Source organism: Tiliqua scincoides, chromosome 3 (assembly GCF_035046505.1).
Source record: "Tiliqua scincoides isolate rTilSci1 chromosome 3, rTilSci1.hap2, whole genome shotgun sequence".
Lineage (NCBI taxonomy): Eukaryota > Metazoa > Chordata > Lepidosauria > Squamata > Scincidae > Tiliqua > Tiliqua scincoides.
In genome coordinates, this window is record NC_089823.1 from 65,672,277 (window position 1) to 65,678,276 (window position 6,000).

Here is a 6,000-nt window from a genome sequence, read left to right on the forward strand (position 1 = left end):
CTTGCAGAAATGCACTCTAGTCAAGCAATTTGCTGTGGGAAAACTGGATATACACAGCCAGAGGTATCCCACCTGTAAAAGCAGCCCAATTCATATCACTGGAGGGAGTAGCTCTGTGTGAGAAAGGGATGCACAGGTACAGCTTCCTCCTCTATTAAAGCAAAAGAGGCAGCCTAGACACTTATTTGGGTGTTCAGTACTTATCTATGGGCAGAGAGAAAAGTCAGAAGTTCACCGTAGTCCCCTTTGGTACAGTTGTTGAAAAGACAGGGCTGACTTTTACAGTGCAATGTCAAAAGAGGAGAGAGAACTCTGATCTTTTGGCACACGGACACATGCACTGGAAAAAATACTGGAATACAAAATACTGCGGGAAAAACTTCAACAAGTTCCAACCCTGAAGGGTAACAGATAACCCTCCAAATATGGGGGAAAAAGATAACCAATTAAATTGGATCATTATGGAAGAGAAGTTTAGGTGTGTTATCAAACCATTCTGGCAAGCTAGTGAATGTCTGAATGAAACAAGAATGAATCTTACTCTGCTGTGAACTTACTGTAAACAACAGATGCAGTGTGCTCAAAAGTGGTCCCTCTACGAGTCGGATTACTTATCAAAGTTATCAAAATGAAAAAAAACACAGTGTGGTGCTGGTTTCTACAGCCTCATGTTAGAATTATATATACCGGTAATTTCATCTTTAAAGAATGAGATTGTTACTATTTACACATGAATGTCCATTGATAGAGTGAGAGCAATTACACATCCTTGGCAGAAAGAGACTTATCAAAGAGACTCACCACACCAAACTTCTGACTTTTCTCTCTGCCAATAGATAAGTATAGTACACCCAAATAAGTGTCCAGGCTGCCTCATTCATTTTAATAGAGGATCAACAACAGCATGGCACCAGCACTGTCATGTAGAAAGCAAACCAAACATGTACAAACTTTCACTATTTAACTCAAAATTTCTCTTCCACTGCAACTTTCCATAATCGACATGCATTGGGGGGGGGGGGGTGCATTAAAATTCCTACAAACCAAGCACTTGCTAAATTTACCCAAGACAAAATTCCCCTAAAGAGCTGCAACCTTCATATAAAACATGTTTTAGCAGCCTCTTATCATGGTTTTATGCACATTTTTTAATCTGTTCCATTCATGCTTGGATTTGCTTTTAGTTTTACAGGAATCAAAGTTTCTGAGAAACAAATTCACTTGACACGTTTGATTATAGGGATCTGTTATTACTGCACATTCACAGATCCTGGTCTCATCCTGCCTCTATATACGCAGCACAGATAAAGGTAGATATCATAATTTCAGAATCCATAGATAAGCCCAAAAGTATCACAAAGGTAATTTAAACAATGGGAACTGAATGGTAGTGGTCATCAATTCCAATACGGAAGATGTCTCATATAGAGTCAAAATATTAGTCCAGTTGGCTCACTACAGTGTATACTGGCAGTGGTTCTTCAGGCTTTCAGACAGGAATATTTTCCTGTTGTACTTGCAAATGCTAAGGACTGAACCTGGGATCTTCTCATGCTCCACCAATGAGCTACAGCTCCTCCCTGTATGCTAGGCACATTGTGTGCCTATTTTGCTGACTTACTATATCATCAAAAGGAAGACTTGGCTTCAGCTTCTACCACATCTCTGAAGATGCGGTTTAGGGACAAGAAATGCAGCTGAACACGGCAAGCCTTGATTAATAATAATAATAATAATATACAGTATTTATATACCGCCTTTCTTGGTCTTTATTCAAGACTTTATTCAAGGTGGTTTACATAGGCAGGCTTATTAAATCCACGCAGGGATTTTTACAAATTGAAAGAAGGTTCTTTCTTTCAAGAACCACTACATTCAAGGTGTTACACTCCGATCTGGTTTAACATTCTGGCCTCCATCCTACCACACTCCGAGCAGATGGAACAGCTCAGCTGCAGCTTGCCAGCTGCTTCAAGGTCGCACGGTGCCGGTGGCCTCAAACTGGCGACCTTGTGGATGTTAATCTTCAGGCAAATGGAGGCTCTACCCTCTAGACCAGACCTCCTGATTATCATGTCTCACCCCCCCCCCCAGATGGAATGGTTATCAGCTGGGAAAATAAAGGTGAGACATGATAATCAAGGCTTACCGTGTTCAGCTGCATTTCTTGTCCCTAAACTGCATGTTTCCATATGCAGTTCAAGGGGCTGGTTATGATGCTTAAAACCCTTCACAGCTTAGGACCAAGTTATCTTAAATACTGCCTCACCTCCACATTACAGATACTATCTGTCAGGATCTGGGAGAGAGATTCTCTTGCATGTCCCTCTGCCATTTCATGTTAGGCTAGTGGCAACATATAGAAGGGCCTTCCTGGTGGTGACCTTCACCCTGTGGAACTCTCTGCCACTAAATGTGCATCTGTTCCCCTCTTTGCTAGAGTTTCACCAAAGAATGAAACCTGACTTTTTCAACAGGCATTTCCTAGGGGTTCTCTTGGTTTCTGAGCTCTTTTCTTTTTCCAATTATTTTCTGTGATGTAGTGATGTCAGGTGCTGCCCCTGCCTGCATCAATCATCTAGAGAAGATATTTAGATCTACTTCTGAATACATGCAGAATATACTACTACATTAATTCTCTGACGAGTATTACTTGAAGCAAGTGGAAAATATAGAAATCGCTGTTGGGGGAGGGGGGAACCCTGTCCTGCCTGGAAAATCAAAGCATGGCTGGAAATATCCATATGGAATAGCATGCAGAAAAGAACCAAGCAAAAATACCAAAAATTACATAAGTAGAGCCATTGGCTCTTATGTAGCAAGTGTGGTAAGTGCCGGCAAAACACTTTCCAACACATTGTCAGAATGACTTCCATTGCTTATCCAAGATGCTTCTTTTTTAAATTGCTCCAAAGGACACCTGCCCAATCCCCAAATACCAGTTACTCAAAGGATGCTGGGTCTGATTACAAAGAGTGAACGTGCAGAGCCTAACATCACTGCTTCTTCAGGGCAAGGAAGGATACAGCTTCAGATTCAGGCCCTCATTCTCCAGGCAACATGTTAAAACTCTGTACAAATATATCTCTTTAAGAAATAGGAAGCCACAAGAATGTCTGGAATTTGGCCAGGCAGGAACCCTATCCAACACCTTTTGACCTCTGACCCAAGCTCTCCAGCTACCCTATCTGGCAAAAGCCATTTGCAACTTGAGCTAATGCAAGCTGCCCAAGGCAGATCCAGTTTCTAAAGCCCACGCATGAGCAGCATGCATTTCAACCAGAAGTGAACTAAAAAAAGTTGATCTCCTACATTCATACTCATGAATTCAGTGCCACTGAATTCAGCATTTGCATTTCCTGAATGCAAATCCTGGACTGGCTAGAGAATGTACATTTGATTCCAACATGACACATCTTCTACTCTGTTTGTAATATACAAATAAGTGACGCCTCCCAGCCTAAAGGTATTTTCACAAATGCCAAACTGGTTTTGGCTCAAAGGAATCAGTGATGTGAATACTAAACATGCTCTTAAACTGGCTGTCTTCTTCCGAAACAACACCAACATTCACACACAGCACAACTGTGTGCCAAGAAGCTCACAGGCACTTTTCAGTCACACAGTCTGAAAGCAGTCTTAGAAGGATCTTGCAACTGGGTCCTTTCACAGGTTTTCTCAGAAGTAAATGTCACTGAGTTCACATTGAGCTGCTATCTTACATATACTTAACCCATTTTTGCCCAAGTCCACAGGTGTATACATTTGGTCCTTTTTGCAACTTTGGGCAGGTATGGTTTAACCTGGAAGAAAGCCTGATTCAACTCTGTGGGGATGACATCTGAATAGATATGCAGAAAAGGGGGCTAAGACCCTGGTGAACCCCCTAAAAATCCATTTCCCACACTCATTCAGTTAACTGGAGGGGAAAAACCTCAATTATTCCCATACTAGGAGAAACACAGGGTAGATGGGCCATTTTGTGTTCTTTTGGGAAAAGTGCTTAGGGGTTTTTCATTCCTCTGGAGGAAAAAAGCATAAAGGAGAAGAATTCTTGAGTTTTCTTAAGTCTACTTTTGTCTCTGTCCTCACAGACTTTTGCCTCCATCATCTAATGCAGGGGTGGGCAAACTTTCAACTTTAGGGATTCTGGACCTTTAACAGTTGTACAGAAAAGGGAATTTCAGCAGGTGCAGCTTATCCGATGACCAGCTACACCTGCTGAAATTCTCTCTCCTACAATTGTTAAAGGTCCAGGATCCCTAAAGTTGAAAGTTTGCCCACCCCAGATCTTTCTTTAAAAAAATTTTTTATTGTATTGCATAAACAGAACAAAACAAAAACAATAAAAGAAAAAGAGTATTACATGGATACATGCTTATGAGTAACTTAAAAAAAGAGGAGAAAATATTTATCCATATACACGACCAGAGTATCTGCATTCCCACCCCTAATCTAGATCCCAAACTGTGGGTCTGGGACCCAGTTTTTGTTGGGTCGTAACTGTCAGGGCAGATGAGGCACTGTGCATCAAGGGTTAAACAAGCTGCACTTTGGGGGGAGGGGGAACAGCACAACTGCCCCGTCACCATTATAGTCCCAACCCTTGGCTGGAGCCTCTAGGGCCTCTCAGAGGTTTGAGAACTCCTGATCTAATGGGGTCCTCAGGTATTTGGGGGACCAATGGCAAAGCAACGGAGGATGAAAGAAGCTCCCCCCCAGCATCCTTCAGCCAGGCAAGAACATAAGAACAGCCCCGCTGGATCAGGCCATAGGCCCTTCTAGTCCAGCTTCCTGCATCTCAGAGCGGCCCACCAAATGCCCCAGGGAGCACACCAGATAACAAGAGACCTCATTCTGGTGACCTCCCTTGCATCTGGCATTCTGACATAACCCATTTCTAAAATCAGGAGGTTGCACATACACATCACGGCTTGTACCCCGTAATGGATTTTTCCTCCAGAAACTTGTCCAATCCTCTTTTAAAGGCCAGATGCAGTCACCACATCCTGTGGCAAGGAGTTCCACAGACCAATCACACACACAGACCAAACACACACACAAGAAAATCCACAGACCAACCACAGGCAAGAGGGACTCGCACCGATTTCGTCATCTGTGGCTAAGCAGTGCGCAAGATGATGCAATCAGATAGAGAACGAGAAGGGGCAGACACCGCTGCTGCGCTCGGAGAACTGCCCAGCCCAGCAGCCACCCCCTACTCTAACAAAGACTCATCCTCCGGGGATGTGTGCGCTGCGCATCACCAGCGCCCGCATCCCTTCCATGCCTCCCTAGTCCCCCCCCCCCCATCTATCAGAGGCTCACGCACACCGACCGATCTCCTGGACTCGGAGCCCAAGCCTAGGCAGGTCTACTCAGAAGTAAGCCCCATTAGAGTCAATGGGGCTTACTCCCAGGTAAGTGCGGGTAGGCTTGAAGCCTCCACGAGCATAGCCACGCTTGGGTGGCGCCCGGTCCTACGCGCACTTACTGTGAGTGGAAGGAAGGCGCCCCCCAGCCCGGTGCAGCGGCGACTGCGGTGGTGCTTGCCTAATGGGGCGCTCGGCGCGTGCGAAGAGACTTTCCCAGCTCGCTGTATCTTTCGGTAGCAGAAAGCGGGCGCTGATTGGCCCGGGCGGGGGCGGAGGGGGACACACCCCGCCAATGGGGAAGCGGCGGGTCAGTCCCGTAGCCTGCGCAGATGGTGCTCCAGGCGGCGTGGCTCTGCGAACGCGCTGGCTGAACTGTGAGCCCAAGCCTCGTCGTGTCTACTCAGAAGTAAACCCATCGCAGTCAGTGAGGCTTACTCCCAGGTAAGTGTGGATGGGATTGCAGCCTAAGGCTGCAGCCCTACGCATCCTTTGCTGGGAGGAAGGCTGCATCCCTAGCCACACTTACCTGGGAGTAAGCCCCACTGACTATAATGGCACCTACTTTTGAGTAGACATGCCTAGATTGGGTCCTAAAGCGGCAGCCCTACGCACCCTTTGCTGGGAG

General features: G+C 45.4%; 1 protein-coding gene across 1 annotated transcript in view; it reads right to left on the bottom strand.

Moving 5' to 3' along the window:
* LOC136644144 (cystathionine beta-synthase-like protein) overlaps positions 1-5,566 on the bottom strand; it is a 45,666-nt gene extending 40,100 nt beyond the window's left edge. Inside the window, exon 1 of the mRNA XM_066619718.1 lies at positions 5,495-5,566. The gene's annotated coding sequence lies outside the window, so the exon portion shown is untranslated. The remainder of the gene's footprint in view (positions 1-5,494) is intronic.
* Positions 5,567-6,000: the final 434 nt, after the last annotated feature.